Here is a 17,645-nt window from a genome sequence, read left to right as displayed (position 1 = left end):
GAGAGCCATGGTTAGCCTTGACCCCCTAGTAAAGAGCAGAGACATTACACTGCCAGCCAAGATCCGCATAACTCGTGCTATGGTCTTTCCAGTTGTGATGTAGGGATGCCAGAGTTGGACTGTGAAGAAGGCTGACCGCCGAAGAATTGACGCGTTTGAACTGTGGTGCTGGCGGAAACTCTTGGGAGTTCCTTGGACGGCCAGAAGATAAAATCAGTCGATATTGTTGGCCATAATCCCTGACTGCTCATTGCAGGGTCAAATTCTAAAGTTAAAGCTCAGCTACTTTTGTCATCTGATGAGAAAAGAGGAGTCGCTGGAGAAAGATTTGATGTTGAGAAAGGTTGAGGGTCACCGGACAAAGGGTAGGCAGCGAACGCGATGGTTAGGTGGCATCCGATCGAGGCGCTGCAGATGAAGTTATGTGATGTTAGAAAGATAGTAAGAGACCGGCAAGCGGGGCGCGATATAGTCTATAGGGTCACGAAGAGTCGGACACGACTGAACGACTGAACTGAACTGAAACAGCAGAGTCAGGCATTCACGTTCAGTGATGCAGTATATACGCTGAGTGACCGCTTCTACGAAAGTGGGTGGGGTTTGTAAACAGGCGGTCCTGGCCTCGCTACCAATGGCTAACGCAGCACCGATACGACAACTAGCGTTGGTGCGAATTTTGTTCCAGACTGACCGGTCAGAATGTGCTGAAAAAGGCGGCGTTTTAGTCTGGGCGATGCTCCACGACTTCACTCTTTTAGAGGTCTGTGAGTGCACGAGTAGTAGTTACATTTTAATAAAGCAATGCAGGTAGTAGCAGATGGTAATAAATATGTCGACATCTGCTGGAGGCCGCATATTAGGAAAGCTTTCGACGGCGCGGATGTTAATCGGGTCTACGCGGGCAGAAGATACATTCTGACGATTGAATTTCTTGAACAAGCGGGCCAACTAATCATCCGGCCGAAAGTAACCGCACCATTTCATATGAACGGTGTCATATTAATATGATAAAAGATTTCGGGGGCAACGAAGGCCGTCTTTTCAAGGTCAGTGTGGACTACTAAGATCTGCAAAAACCGGAGCAAACACCTACAGATGAGAAATGTTGCGCTCAAGGCAGTCTAGTGCGTCGCCTAAACGAGGAAGTTGATACGCATATATTTTGTGATTTGTTAAGGCTGTGAAAGTCGACACAAAAGCGTCATGTACAGTTTTTGTTCTTACCTGAGACCACAAGAAAGGCCCACGGACTCGGGGACGGCTCAATGACGTCCTTGGCTAACATCGTCTCAAATATATTTTGGATGAGTGTAATTTGGGCGCACAAGACTCTCTTATGTCACTGCCTTAAGCTTGGAGGAACAGTAAGACAAATATGATGCTGAGGTGCTCGCACATAGCGATCGAATCCTCCACGTTGGCGTTGCCTATACATAAGGTTACCGAGGTTATGTGAGTGTGCAATGATGACCATGGAGGTGGCAAACACCGGTGAAGAGCCCCATCCAAGTAATATGATGAGAAAACTTGGTAGAAAGAGTCGAAACTGAGTTTACTTTGATAGTTGCGTCACATTGCACTACAAGCAAAATGTAACGAGACAAAATTTATTTAAAAATGAGGATCCAAAATATATAAAGGAAGAAACAGTATTGAAGACAAACAATAAGTGACTCCTCTCGAACACTCCATCTTCCTGGTCGTCCAAACGGCAGCACCTCATTTCATCGTCTTCTTTCTCCAGCAGTAAAGCCTTGACAATGTGCTGAATAAGTGTAACTCGTCCGAAAGTGGTTATGAGTGTCCGTGCTTCCACAGATACATATTTAGGCGCATCATTCTGAGAGTCGCTGCTAACGCCTAACTGCTTAGCACAAATATTTAGTGCTAGTTGTAGCACCAGTAGCAAATAATCGCTCAGATATTGAATTTGGGTCTCTCTTTTCGATTGGTATTCGATGCAGGCTTTTTCTTTGCTATTTGTATTTGATCCGGCAGTAAAGCTGGCCTATTCATATTGACTCGGATTAAAAATGCATTCCAAGTTTCGAAAACATTTACAAGTGCTGTCAGGATGCGGTATTTTGTAAATATCGTATTTTCAAAACATTCAAATCTACTTTTCTGAATTTTCCCAATACCGCGTATTTGCACTTTAATCGACCTACAGTATAGCAATCGTAACTTTTCGCAATGAAATGCGTGTTGATGTCAAGAGTTCAGCGGTACGTAGCGCGATAACCTTGTCATCCTGGCAGAATGGGGTAATAATTATCTGCTTCTAAAGACGCTTAGAAATAAAATTCAGCCATGAACTTCAAATATTATATAGCTATGTAATGTGGTCCAGGTTCCCGCCGACATACATTCCATCTGCTTATATTTTTTTACCACCTCCAAGACACGTCTACGTCCCATCAAAGGGGACAGGCATGTTGACGGAATGTTGCGAAGCTTTCACTGTGTGTACTATAGTTTGGCTGCTATTATCTGTATCAAAAACAGCGTGTGCAAATGCCGAAGTGAATGTCACGCGCAAATTATGTTTTGATTTTTATAGTTGTGCTAACCATCCGTCAAAAGCACATGCGAAGTCCCTCTTCCCTCGAGAGCCGACACGGGATGAAATAACGTATTCAATCACTGAATAGATTCTGCCGCTGCTCCGATTGGGCCTTGAGAGTTAGTCTAGCCTATTGGAATTGGACGCTTTGCGCCGAACGCTGCAGTTTTCCCTGGGCATTCAATTATTTCTTCTAAAAAATAGATTAATTTCTGATTGTACTCTAGAAAAGTTTTTCAAATCAATCTTTCTAACAAATCGTTGGTTATGCGACAGCCCTTGACATTTTTAAGCAATTTCCATTCCTACTTATTATGAAAGTTAACGAAAGTTTTCTCCCTTCAATCTTGGGTGACAAATGTTTTGTTTCAAACAAAGCGCAGCGTTACTGTATCATTCCGAGCTGGAGTTCAGCATTTTATATGGTAGAGGACCGCTCTTGCTTATTTCGACTTCACATAAAATTCGTAAGCCTTACTGAACAAATTATTGTCTGTCTATAGTGCATAGTACTTGCTAATTTTTCTGAAATATAAACACTGATGAAAACAATTACAGGTCACTGAAGAAACTGCATTGGGAAAATATGAAATCCTTAATGCTGCCACTACAACTTTGTTATTTTACTTTATTAACAGTTTAATGCGGTAATGTTTATTTATTTACTTTTATTTCTTTTTGTTAACCTATTTTTGTTCATTTTATTTGCATTCAACGCTCATAATTATCACCATAATTTAATATTGTTATGATTATTATAACTAATTATGATTAATATTTTTACATAGCCTAATAATGCTTTCACATTATTAACTGCTTTACAGGAATTGCAAGGTGCAAAATCTGGCGACTCATTTTATTGAAAGATTTTGCAGGGACAACATAACCAGCTCACTTTCGTGTTCATAAATGTTAGAAACCTTCAAACTGAAACAACAAAAAAATCTATTTTGGCTGCGTGTTCGGCGCCGCAAGTAACAAAACAAAATGCAGCCCATTTATCGCTGATGACGTAATTTCTCTCGGTTGCCTTTTTTTCAATGTTCCTGCTTCAGCTGCGGAAACCGTTAGCTGAAGCTGAGCACCTAAACCACCAGTTGTTGTTTGGTGCTGCCAACGCACTACACAGCATTACCTCGCCAGTTTGTGTAGGCACACGCTAGTCATTTGATTCCCAAATTGGTGACGATTTGATGTCAATGCCAAAATACTTTTCTTGCCCTTCCAGACACACACTGACGATGACGTAGGACTACCAACACTGCATCTATGGCCTCCTACTCGAAAACTCGAGCTGTGCAGACTGCCACGCGCATATCGACAGGAATCAAACGATTTGGACGCTCCCGTTATTCTAAGTCTTCGACACGATACCCTATACCCTCATTGCCAAGATACGAGCCAAGGACATAAAGACGTGGGCCACTCAAAAATCTGCTGCCGACTCGTACCTGCTGCCTAGTAGTAACAGATTTTTCTCGGATACTCAGACGTGAATTTGTAAAGAAGCTCTTTTTCTACTGAGCTTAACACGATTGAATCCAGGAGTCGTGCTTGTGGATTTATGCGAGAAATGTTGGATCATTCTGCCGAAGTAGGACATTATTGACCCCACACTATTTGTGGTATAGAACACACACATGAAGTAACCTATTTACAAGAAGGCGGTTGACACCCACAACAAACATTTGGGCCGAAGCTGACGTTAAGCGATAAGGGAGCGCGATGACCGGTTTCGCAGGCTCGAGGAGCATTGCCAGAACTCATTCCCTCTCAAGAATGAAACTGCGGCAGACACTGAGACACAAATGGGTGGAACCTAGAACCTCACAAATCGTCTGGGCTGACGATCGCGTGAGTACTTTCGCAGTGATATAGGCTTCCCTATTTCTAACCTTGGTGCTGGCGGACAAACAAGGTGACGGCTTTCTTCAGCAAAGCAACGATTCTGCGAGATGGAAGAGGCCTGTTGAGAATGGGAGGACGGGTCTGAATGTTTATCGTAAGCGTAAGTAGAACAGAAGAAGGGTAAATATCCACTTAATGTTTAAGCGTGCATCAGTTAAGCGTACATCACACGTTTCAAGACGCCGTCGCAGTTAATACTACCGAATGCTCCATCTGTAGACATCATATTCGTGACAGTGCTGTTGAGGTGCCTCATAAGGGTAGAATGAACTATTCTCAGCCACGTAGATGGAGCAGGTCTTATTAACGGGATGTGAAGAAGTCAACTGAAACATTGGATGGTGGACAGAAGAAAAGTCACATAAGACGATTACTATAGCGCTAATGACCATCTTGTGCGTCCGCTCCTCTATCCCTCAACGAATGTTTGTCTGACTTCTTCACATTGATGTCCCAGCAAGTAGCCGGGCAGCATGATCGCATCTTCGATAGCGTCTACTGTGCAGTACCGGCCACGGTCATTGATGATTACTCGAGGCACGCCTTAGCAGAAAGCGATTTGGTGAAGCAAAATTAGGACACATCGGATATTTTGGCAGCAACAAGCGCAGCAGTTCCAATATATCGAGTCAACTAGCCAGCAGCCACAAAACGCGAGTGGCGGCTGTCTGATAATTGTAGGAACTACTCGCAGCGTAATATCGGAGTAGCAGCATTGTTGGGGCCTAGAAATCGTGTATGGTAATGTTGGGCATCTAATGTCAAGATTCAATGTTCGTGATCTCGACGTACGTCTGGCGTATATCTGGATATCAGGCGCATCAACGAGAACTCCTCATACTGCCCATTTGATGAACATTGTCCTCAGTTTTGCTCACTTATGCCTCTAGATAACGTTGCCTGGTTGTAAAATTCATCTTTCTTTCAACAGCAGCAGTAAACTTTTGTATCATAGCATTATTTATATGCATAACTATATTTATTTATGTGTTGAATCAACACTGATCGACAGCACCCCTTCACGAAGAGAAATAAAGAAGAAACGAGCAAAATTATTAAGGAAGTGGCACACTATATGCCCGGCGGAATTCGGCATCATTACGAAGGTGCAGAAAGCACGGCAAGAGTTTCACCCTTAGCATATCGAGAACTATCGCACAGATCACGCTCTTGAAGTCTTGAGCTGGCCGCTTTGGTCGATAGAGAACCCCAGAAAATAAAGGAGAGGGCTTGAAATGCAGGTTTCTACAAGCACCGACAAACAACAAACGCTAGAATCCTGCTTGAAGAAAACTAAAGAAGGAGTACTCAGTATCACTGAAAAGAACAAAACATTCCAGTCGATTCGATTCTAAAGCAATATTAAAAAGACGAAATCTTTATAGCGACGGGGTGGCGTCTGTTGTTACGATGGAATGCATGAACGTCTGCGAGTTCAACAAGGTACTGCTAGCTTTTTTTTTTTTTTTTTCGGCCGAATAGCTGAAATTTCTCCTCAACAGTCAGCCCAAAGGACGGAACAAGAAAATCAACTTGTGCCGTCCTTTGCGCTGTTTGATGGGATGGTTCCACACCAACCAGCCTAATTGCCCACTCTTGCGAGCTATGTGCTTCAATAAAAACAGATGTGCTGCCAACAAACTCCGAAACCCCTGCGCGTGTTTCATAGAGCGTGAACAGCAAATGAGCGAAATTATTGAATCAAAATAAATATTTCGTAATCTAAATAAAACAAAAAAGGAGCAAAACGAAAAGCATTTCAAGACTTCTGCAGCGCAAGCAATTCTTCAGTGTATCAAAAGTTATGAAGGCCACCAAATCAAACTGGACAGAGACTACTGATTGACTAGGCAGACGTATTCATTCTGGTGACCTCCGCTCAAATAAGCTGTCTACAAAACGTGAAAAACGCCAACAAGCATGTACGGGACAGATTTGACAGCTGAAAACAACCCATATTTGTTCGAATGTTCTGGTCTTTAGAGTGGCTCTGCTGTTTTTGCACATACTATGCCCATGACTGCTAACTGTCCCTACAACTTCTACGTAGCACAAACGTGTCAACTAAGTGTCCTTTTTTTTCTAGTGTCACCGCGTGTCACAATGCATCGCTTGCAGGCCAGCCTAGCAGGCGCGCACGCGCTTTTTTACAGCAGTGGCCAGCGCTCCTTTAGGCGCCATTCGGTTAGCGGCAGATGTTGCGCCTGATCCAGCAGAAGATAATGATATTCGCTCCAGCTGCAGGGTTCACGGGCACCGACACACTCTCTCTAGTTTTCCTGTCTGCGTCTTCGCGTGGCGCTTGACTATTTTTTGTGGCCGGCCCTCACATAAGGGGTGAAAAAAGAAAATTGTATGGCAGTGTGGCAATCCTCTCTTGTAGTATTCACACTACGTGCTTAGAGACATAAATAGAGTGTTTTAACCATCCATCCATCCATCCATATACATGCTCGCAACCCTGCAGCCTGCGCGAAATATCGACAGTTCAGGTCCAGCATATTAGAGATTTAATATACCGTGATCCGCTATCCGCCACCGTGACCCTCTACCGCTCGTGGGCGGGGGCGTACATGCTGATTGGTTCCAATGCGGCAGGTCTATGGGCCGACATCGAGTATGTGGCGCCATCTATCGGCATCAAAGTGATCTGGGCATGCGCAGTGGAAGGTGCGGTGGCGGATCACGGTAGCGGATCGCGGATCACGGTGTGCTAAACCTCTCTATTAGCTAGTTTAAATTTCCGTTACCCGTGCAGACACTATAAAACAGCAACACTATTTGCTGCTGATCGTGATACCATTGTATGAATTACAAAAAGACGGAAAGGAAACGCCGAGATAGAAAGGAAACGCATTCTATTTTTCGCTCCTTGCTGAAAAGCCGGAGCAATATATTTTTGTTATTTTCCTCAGTAGCCAACGATGCACCGCATAGTAATTTATGTAATAATTAAAAAAATAGCACTCGAGAAAACAACACCTTGAACACAATCCTTATTTTAATGAATTTGTTTCGAACGACTTCTTCCAACTCGGCATGCGTAACCTTGCCTTGTAATACAAAGTTTGATATCGCATAACACTTTCTGATCACGCGGCTTTGTTTTACAGCGCGCAGTAAATTGCACTTTAATTTGCTCAAGGGTTTAGAGTAGTACCTGCAGCTGTTTTCAAGCTGTTTTACCTTACGGTTGTCCTCCCCATCTAAGAAGTGACACTTATATTGCAGTGCGTTTTCTCAAGCTCACCGCTCTCAAATAACGTATAAAACTTTCAGTGATCTAACCAGACTTCAAATTGACGTGTAATTGCAGGTTAAATTTTACATGTTGTTCTCAATAAAAACTGTTTAGCTCATTTGTTTCTACAACGCACCGCACCAGGATTAAAAATAAATGTTTCGAAGCCCGTTTGCAGAACTGTAATTGTGAATCGCCCTGCAATTGTGGATTATTTTGTGTAAATCCGTACGAGCACAAAAATCATCCTTTCGCAAGTATTTCTCAATAATACTTCTGTACGTCATTTCGTAGTGTGGTGCATCTTTTTAAATACGCAGGCGGCTTGCAGCGCACAAAAGGTTCAGGTTCAGGGAAAGCGCGGCTCAACACCTTGGCGTCAATATGTGGTCTCGGAATTCTAGGTGTCGAATAGCGTTTACGGAAATGCTGATCTGCATCCAGCGCGAAGAGTTCATTTCTCTTGCCATCATTTCAAGGTGCTCAAATGAGCAAACAATAGACGACTGCACAAAAATGCAGCGTTTCAACAGTCAAGCTATGACAAAAAGACAAAGATGATCGTTCGTACTCTGCTCAAATGAACGAATACCGCGAACAAGTTTTCAAATTTCAGAAAAGCAAGCAACACTTCTTTACTGGCATTCCAAGCAATCGGCCTGTCCAAAGACTCATTTTACTGTGAGAGCGACCTGTTCCGGCTCTGACGTCTGTACGCAGAGCTGAATCGGCAACAATTTAGAATTTTTTAGTACCCAGTCCGATCAGACAGAAGGTGGCCGCTATACTCCGGTCGCCTTCGTCATATCATCGAGGCTTCGATACCACACCCTAGAAACATAACCATTGGTATCACCGTGAATCTGGATAAGACAGTTTTGTTTATCTTGTGCAATGTTGCCAGGTATTTAACGTTTTCCTGATTTGCGAATCCTGACCGAAAGGCTGGGCCGCGACTGTAAAAAAACTATGAGGACATAATGAGTGACAGCTACCAAAAGGCGATAAAAAGCAGGCTGAGAATATTCTTCAAAACGAAAGACAACTGTTCAATCGTGCCGCGATAAGCAAATTGGGCACAATCTTGACGGCTGACGAAAAGCGTGCAACTCAAACAGCGCACAACGCTACAAAACAACATAAATGAAGAGCACAGTTTAAGCTTTACGAGACGAGAAGTGAACAGAATTGTACAGGGAACGAATCCTAAATAAAAGCTAATTAAAAGCATCATAGCCATAACCAGACTAAAAATGTGGCGGAGAGGGCATGTAGTTCGACGGCAAGAACCTGATGGCAATTAAGGTAAATGATCTAGATTCCACGGATCTGCCAGCGTTACATAGATTAACAGAAGGTAGGGGGGGGGGGGGGGGGAGAGAGCTTGCGAACTTCCCTGTGATAAGGTTGCCCCATCTGACCCAGAACCGTTTTGATTGGAAAGCTATGGGAGAGGCCTTTTCCCTGGAGTGGGAGTAATCAAGCTGATCACAATTTATCACTGATATCACCTAGAATAGTCGAAGGCTGCATGTTATGTAAACCATCACGTGGAACATATCAAGAGTAATGCTGGCCAAGGTGCAGTACGTGTCACTAGGGATAAAATGGTCCACCAATGTTCGGTTCCCATCTCACCTTATATTCTCAAAACGCCTACTTGATGTCGCAATACCTGCCAAATTGGCCGTGTCAATGACCTCACGATATCACAAAAACCCTCCGAACAATTCTGCACGACAATGTCACCTCCCCAGCCCACTACTTCCTTCCAGAGGCGCATTCCCGATTTTACACTCACAAACGCCCCCGCCGACATTGCCGAAGGCGGATTTCTTTGACAAACTGGCCTTGAACGATGTCTCCTTAAGAACAATACGAACCAGCCGCTCATGATGGAGTTAATAAAGACCCAGTTTCGCCTTCGTATTTGCTGGCCGCCTCGAAGCCGCTTAATGTTCTGCTGAATACCCATGACAGGCTAGGCAGGGAGTCTAGTTGGTGAGCGTAGTGTAATCAGTGTATTTGTAAAGTGTCAAAACATCCCAGACTTAATACACGTTCATCTGGACACAACCGTGCGTAAACGATCGACATGTACACTATGTGCCAGTAGGAGCACTACTGTCTCATTCTAATGACATCAAGGTTGTGTCCAGGAGGCTCTTTGCCAGTCTTCAGGATTATTTTCAAACCCATTTATTGTCTTTAGTTTCAACAGGTAAACAAAGCCAAAAGAAAAATTACGGTGTTTAACAGTCGGAGTTGCTCTCATCTTTTCGGCAAAACTTGCCTGCGATCACCGCTAATTTGCAGGGAAGACCGGCAGCAGTAACATTACGATTTGATGCTATTTTTATGTTGTTCCTTCAGTGTTAAATTTACATCTCACCTCATAAGGTAAATGAAGGAGCACACATAAAATAAGTTTTTATAACGAAGTCACTAAACGCAAGTAAGACAATTCAGCTCGTTTATTTTTCCTTTCAAAACGCAGTCTCCAGATAACTCGAAAAAAATATCGACCATTTTTATTCGGTTGAAGAAATCACACCAAAGTAGCGAAATCGATATGTAAAATTTGACAAGGATATTACATATTTTTTCTTAAGCAGCTGCTGTATCGAACATTATCTTTGTGTTAAACGCCTGCTATATGAAACGGGTCACGCACGAAGTTTGAGCCACGTTTCCTTAGGCCTCTCAACACAAAGCAGAGCTACAATAACAGTGTCACGAACAATCAGTGGGAAATAAAGAAAAATCTCCCTGCAGTGTGCCTTTTAATTAAGGAGAGTAAAATCTTAGATTGCTCTTGTTATCTGAAACTCGGCTTTTTTACGTGCCCGTCGATTCTTCGGATGACAAGAGTAGACGCGAAGGCAATGTATTTTGAGGCATGAAATGACAATGAACTGAACCTTATGCTAGACTGAAAACAATCGCATATTCAAATAAATAATCAAAGCCACAAAAGCTGAACTGCACTTCGGACTTCTTAGAAAAAACATCGCAAACGTTACCCAATATCTGGGATTTCCAGAAGGCCTATTTTCAAGCAGAAATGAGAATTTGAAATTTTTCATTTGAGGCTATTGGGTTGAATTTCATAGCTTGTTTCTATTACATTTACAGAAAATGCCTACTGCCAAACTAGTAAGACATTTTTACAGTTGTAGCTTGCAATTCAGTGAAAATAAATTACGCCATTTAAGAGCACCATTGCGAGTTTTCTTGAGAACACCTGCAATAAACCTTTTTTATCTTTTATTTTGTCTGAATAACTGCCACTCTATATTGATACACCATAAATATAGATGCCTAGCAGCGTATTATGTTTAGTTACCAATATCGGGTATTTCCTCTTTTATATAAGTAGCCGCAACGAATTCGCACACAATTTTGACCTTGTCAACACCAGCACGCTGTATCCATAAGACCTTAAACTTCCAACGACAGAAGCAACGACAAGCCTCTATGTCGTAATTCTGGAGTTCATAGTTTTTGACGAGATCAGTCAGATGGGGAAAGCGTACGGTTGTTCAGATAGTAGTAGATGTCGTTGCAGACATCAGCAATTAAGAGTAACCTCAGCCTGCACTGCAGAGGTTGCCAGAGGGAGAATTCAAACTGTATCATTATGGCTGCGAGATCATAAAAAAGGCTATGGTGAAGATCTTCCAGGTCCGTTACACTTGGCTACACTTATAGACTGCAACGATGATTTCGCTTGGTCTTCGTTTTTAAGAGTTAAACCGCACCCTTTTGCACACCTTCATCCAGTGCTCTCCTCTGGGGCTCCTCCCGATCTTGCAGCCGTTCCTCACGTTGGCGATCTAATTCAGCTGCTCTTCTGCACTCTTAGACTCGCGCATCTTTTCTGGCCAATCAGGTTGGTGAGCCACATCATGCGGGTGATCTGAAACAGCTTGCCTCCTACGCTACAAAGTAACCGCTGTCGGGGGGCCGCCAAATGCCGCCTTGCAAGGCTCTCCTCCATTCAAGGACTCACACCCAACGACAGGCTCGGTGAGCGGCGCAGTGATAGCAGCTGTGGTTGGTCACGTGGTGTGACGTTGCGACACACCACGAGCACTCATTCGGCTGAAGATCAAACTATAATACTCTGCAACCTTGGAGAAAGATGGCGTAGTAGAGCTTTCCGCTCCAAAACAGAGATAAAGTGATCGTTGAAGCTTTTTCGTATGAACATTAATGATGATTGTGCCATTGCTCCTTCTATGGTAGCCTTGCTAGACAAAGTGATTGCTTATCTTGAGAGAGAACTTTCTTCGCCATCACTCATCTAACCGGCAGTATTTTCCGTGTTGTGGCGTTTGAGTAGGCTTGTGCTTCATTGGTGCGCTTCTTTTTCCTTTTATATATCACTTCGCATGCAGCCGAATGCTTATCGAACAACGACCTTAAATATGGTAGAAGAACGGCAACTACCTGTCTAACACATTACAGGTTAATCACACAACGGAAGTACGCAACGAACCTCCGGACTTGTTTGTAATGGAGCTTTACGATATTCTGATGCGATGGAGTTAAAGATACCTTCACGTCTATGAGAGAAGCACACATTTTCACTGACTCTTTAGCGTTTATTTAATAACTCAAGATTACAAAAATACTGAGCTTTACTCAGGAGATACCTGCTCTAAATACGAAAATACCTAAACGCATTCAGATGCACTGAGTACAATAAAGAGCTCAGAATATTGATACAAAAACAGACGCCCTTACTTACCAAGCACTAACACAACTGCCTTTCTCACAATCCTCACTTTTAATTCATGCACCGCTTGGTCTACATTAGCACATCATTTAGGAAACGTGCGCGTGCCTGGATTCCCATGTGCACTTACTCTCTCCTTCATAACCTAATGGTAATCAAATAAGTATTCCTTACATGTTCCATTAGGCCTGGGGTGGCCCTTAAACCGTCGGTGACATGCTGATGGAGCTCTCAAGAAGATCTATTGCCGAGCATATGCCCTAAGTTTCCAAGGCAAACCGCCGAGGTGGACCTTTACCACGTTTTATGAACTATCCCAGAGATCCAGACATCAAGAAACATCAAGAAAAAGAGGTTGAACTGTCGGCTACAAGGGAGGAAGGCGTGCGCTTGAGGCTAATGGACAACTTTAAAAGCCGGAGCTTAATCCGGTATCTGTAACACAGTAGCCTACTCGGCTTACTTTATGTTAAAGAAAACCCTATCCCGTGCCACACGGCAAGTCTTCGAGTAAGGAAAAGGCGGGCGAACGACATTTGGTAGCAGTGCTTATCTTGTGTTCTGTTATTTTGTCATATGCCTTTGAGCAATATCCCGTTATGCGGCCCAGTTGAGGACTCTGTGAGTCACTGGAATTTGTGCGGTATGGGAGGATTCTACCAAATCAGCAATAACGTTAACAAGACTGTCAATGCTAGGCCTTCTCGCCCAGCGTCGATTGCGACTTCCGGTTTTTTGTAGACCACTCCTTCTGACAGGAACCCATCCACACCATTGCGATTAAAGACAGCAGTGTGAACGTGTTGACAACTCCGTCACAAGAGCAGTAAAATCGATGAGTATTTGTTGAACATTGTATTTTGTATTTATTAACAAAACAAAGAAGCGTGCAAAGTGAGAATTTCAACAAACGTTGCTTTCTTGGAAGAGTCCAAAAACACGTAGATAGAAGCGCACATCTTTTCAACCTGAAAATACAAAACAGGACGTGTAAAACATGTATTGCCTAGATTGACGTACAGTCACTACATCTTTGCGTTTATATATTAAGTTGTATTAGGTATAAGCTTAATTGATACTGACTGCATAGTCGCACTGACTGCTGTACACAGAGCTAAGGTTTAGCCGCTATTTGTTATCACAGCAGATATTATACCATACCCTTTAGCTTTTCGCTGACTTCCTTTATAGTTCGCTCTCCAATCCAGTTTCTTTGTTTTATACACAATCGAAGTTTTCTAGCAAAATACGGTGCTGTAGGCAGTCTCGTCGACATGACTCAATTCAACGCAGTGGTGATAGCAAAAAGTTGTCAATAGCTATGTTGGTGTGATATTTCCTTATTATATTTTCCGCTCATATCTGTGTAGAGAGCAATCCGACAGCTTCTTATTAGCCGCTCACCCTAGCCAAGTTCGTCAGGTCTCGAAATATTTTTCTGCTCGTGTGCCTTATTTCTACTTCCAGTAAACAACGCTTGGTTTCATCCTCACGAAAATAACACATCATTCAACTTTAAATCGCGCTTTAAATCGCACTTCCTCACTCGAAACACTCGAAGCTCGAAATTTCCGCATGCTTTTATCTTCATAATGAGTGATTTTAACTTCCCTGCTATATTTTGGTCTAACCCATCTAAGTGATCATAAAATTTCTCCAGTTATGTCTGTAACTTGTGCCAAATTTTTGCCGTAATAGAGGAGTTGTTCTTCTTTCCTTAGGCAATAGGCCTAATCATCTACATATAATATACTTGATCCGATCTTATCTTCACACAAACGAAAACGTATCAGTCAGCAATTTTATATTTATATTTTGCAGAACTCAGTGATCATTCAAGGTCAAAGCTGTCTTCCAGCCACTTCAACAATCCGAAACAACTGGTTTGGTTTGTGGGGTTTAACATCCCAAAGCGACTCAGGCTATGAGAGACGCCGTATTGGAGGACTCCAGAAATTTCGACCATCTGGGGTTCTTTAACGTGCACTGACATCGCACAGTCGCATTCATGCTGGTGACACGCGCTGGTCGTGCAACTCGATTCGTCACCTAATGAATTGCTGGGCGCAGTGCGACCTCCGCCGTTTGCCAGTGCAAATGGTGTCCCTGGCGGCTTCCACAAGTTGTGGTCCATCAATCTGCACTTCTGACCACTGCGGTGCTCCCAGGTGGCAGGTTACAGGACCCGCCTTTTGAAACGCCGCTTTCAATGTTGCTGCCTACATTCGTCGGTGGGTGGTTCGTCGACCTGGATAACGCAGTATACTTGAACGACAACGTCATCCAACCGCTCAACCATGCACTCGTCAGCGACATCCTCCATCCGAAATTCTTGGCTGACAAGTGCCTCTGATTCCAGGCCATAAGGCTCATATTGCGCACTGTAGTAGTTAGTTGTTGCAGCTGAGCGTTTCCGCTCCATGACGCAGCAGACCAATTTTTGCTGCCGCCAGCATCTGTATTCGCCCCAGTCCCGCTATCATCTTTGGCAGCTTTCTCGGAATAGGCACAGAACGCTCCTGCCGTCACTGTCCAGCTCACTTCTACACCTGGCCAATGCCTGCGGATCAACTCTTCTTATCGAAAACGCAGCAAACCTGCTCGGACCGTCACTGGCCGCAATATTTCTGATCCTGGCACGACAATAGTACAGTGCCGTGACTCCGCACTCACAAGTCTGTTGCAATTCCTGGACTAGTTCGCTAAGATTACCACCACAGTTTTGCCTGTAAAGCAAACGTTGTGCCCCACACGCCTTGCACCACGCTACTAGCAGCGCAAATATGCATCTTGTCGGTGACGTCACATTGTATTACGCATCAATTACGACCACGCATAGCTGCGCAGTGGCCTCCCTGAGTCGCTGGCCTCGCCAGATCAAACAGTGCTCCGCAAGCCTCCAAATATCTTGTCGCCTGAAAAGTGACCCTTTTACAGAATCCTTCCTCTAAAAGTCTCTTGGCTGTAATATCCGCTGTGATGGTACCTCTGAAAAGCAACCCGTGACTCGCTGTCTCCAGCCAAGTTTCTCCTGATACAAGCTGCACGGCCCAGCGCTCTACAACGCAACGCCAAAGGCGCCACGCATATCTTCCCCCCTATCTGGTTCTCGCTAGTGTGGCCGCCGCCCAATGCATGCCTAGCCATGGTTTCGTTGCTCAACTCCCATCAATTGCCCTCAAAGTTCATTCCGAAATTACAAAGAACGCTATCCCTGCCCCTTGCTGCTTCATATGCGGCGACGCTGACCTCGCGCCTATCACCATCTTACTTGTTTCAGCTCGGTTTAAACGTGGTGTTCTGCTTAACACTTACCCGATATAAACTTTCTGTGACTATGGGCCTGGTGCGCTGTACTTCCAGCGCTACATGTTGCGCCATCTCGGAGCCGCCACGTCAAACGGTGGAGACTTATTGCGGTCTCTGCGGTCCTCCCCGGTGCGATGGAGCGCTTGAACTCGGAGACCATGGGATTAACTCTACTTGTGGTACCATACTGCAGCCACCCCGCCAACTGCTCATGCTCTCCACTATTCATCATCATCATCATAATAAGCCTGACTATATCCACTGCAGGTCGAAGACCTCTCCCATATTTCTCCAATTAACCCGGTTCTGTGCTAGTTGCATCCACTTGACCCCTGCTAACTTTTTAACCTCATCCGCTCACCTAATTTTCTGCCGCCCCCTGCTACGCTTTCCTTCCCTTGGAGTCCAGTTTGTTACCCTAAGCGACCATCGGTTATCCTCTCTTCGCCCTACATGTCCTGCCCATGTCCATTTCTTCTTAATTTCCACTAGAATGCCGGTAACTTGAGTTATCTCTCTGACAAACTGTGCACGCTTCCTATCTCTTAATGTTACCCTTACCATTTTTCGTTCAATATCCCTCTTGTGCTCAACTTAAGTAGGACCCTCGCGCGAAACAACACTGATGTGCAGTATGTGGCTCGGTGTTGCATTCACCAAAAAATACGCTTATGTGATGAGAATGACGGATAGCCCTAACTGCGAAAGATGCGGCTGCGAAGAGACCACACAGCATCTCCTTTGCGACTGCCCTTTTTCAAGCGAAAGATATGCGCTGCGTTCGGCTCTGGACCATCTTGACAGCCGTCCTTTCACAGAGGAGAAAATCCTCGGCTCATGGCCACAGAAGGCGTCTAACGGCAAAGCCTTCAAAGCACTTATGTGTTTTATGAGAGACACAAACTTGATTGAGAAACTGTGACTGTGCTCCTCGCCGCCTTACCTTTCCTATCATTCTCTTCCATCTTTCTCCTTTAAACTCCTCATTCCCCTTCCCCAGTGCAGGGTACCAAACCGGAAGCTTTCCTGGTTAACCTCTCTGCCTTCTCTCTCTTTCTCTCTCTTGGTTAGCCTCCACGTTTCAGTCCCATAGGTGAGTACACTTTATAACCCTGGTTATAAAGAGCGACAGCGCCCGTTGCGGCAGCTCGGTGGTTAATACGTTCAGAGCCGTATACCAGACAGAGTTTGAATTGCCCGCGCAAGGCCACGTGGTTATCAGCTTACAAGGCAACTTAGCCAATCAGAGCTACAGCACAAACGATATCGGGCAAATTCTTGGTCGGGTGGTGGTGAGCGTATGAATGCTTTCACACTAATAAAGGTAAGTGATTAAGCGAAGAGCAAAGTGCACGTACGCGAACGACGATCAGCAATGGCAGCCGGAAAGCAGCAGCCATTATCACTCTCGACAGGCATCCTTAAAGTGGGCCTTAAGTATTTCTCAGTTATTTATTGATTTGTATTCTAATATTTAAATTATTAAAACAATTGTTTTAAAAAAAATTGACAGCGCTGTAGAGAAAACACGCTACCCTGCCAATTCAAGCAGAGCAAATTGCCCTCAGAGTACTTTAAATCAGACGTCGTTCATCTTTTCTCTACTCGCAATGCACCATCTGATTCATCATCATTATCAGCCTGACTATACCCACTGCAGGGCGAAGGCCTCTCCCATATTTCTCTAAATAACCCGATCCTGTGCTAGCTGCATTCACTTGACCCCTGCGAACTTCTTAACGTCATCCGCCCACCTATATCTCTGCCGCCCCTGCTACGCATTCCTTCCCTTGGAATCCAGTTTGTTACCCTAAGCGACCATCGGTTATCCTCTCTCCGCACTACATGTCCTGCCCATGCTCATTTCTTCTGCTTAATTTCCA

Source organism: Amblyomma maculatum, chromosome 5, assembly GCF_055883805.1.
Source record: "Amblyomma maculatum isolate TAMU_Amacu chromosome 5, ASM5588380v1, whole genome shotgun sequence".
NCBI classification, from domain to species: domain Eukaryota; kingdom Metazoa; phylum Arthropoda; class Arachnida; order Ixodida; family Ixodidae; genus Amblyomma; species Amblyomma maculatum.
Note: the sequence above shows the minus strand (reverse complement) of the source record.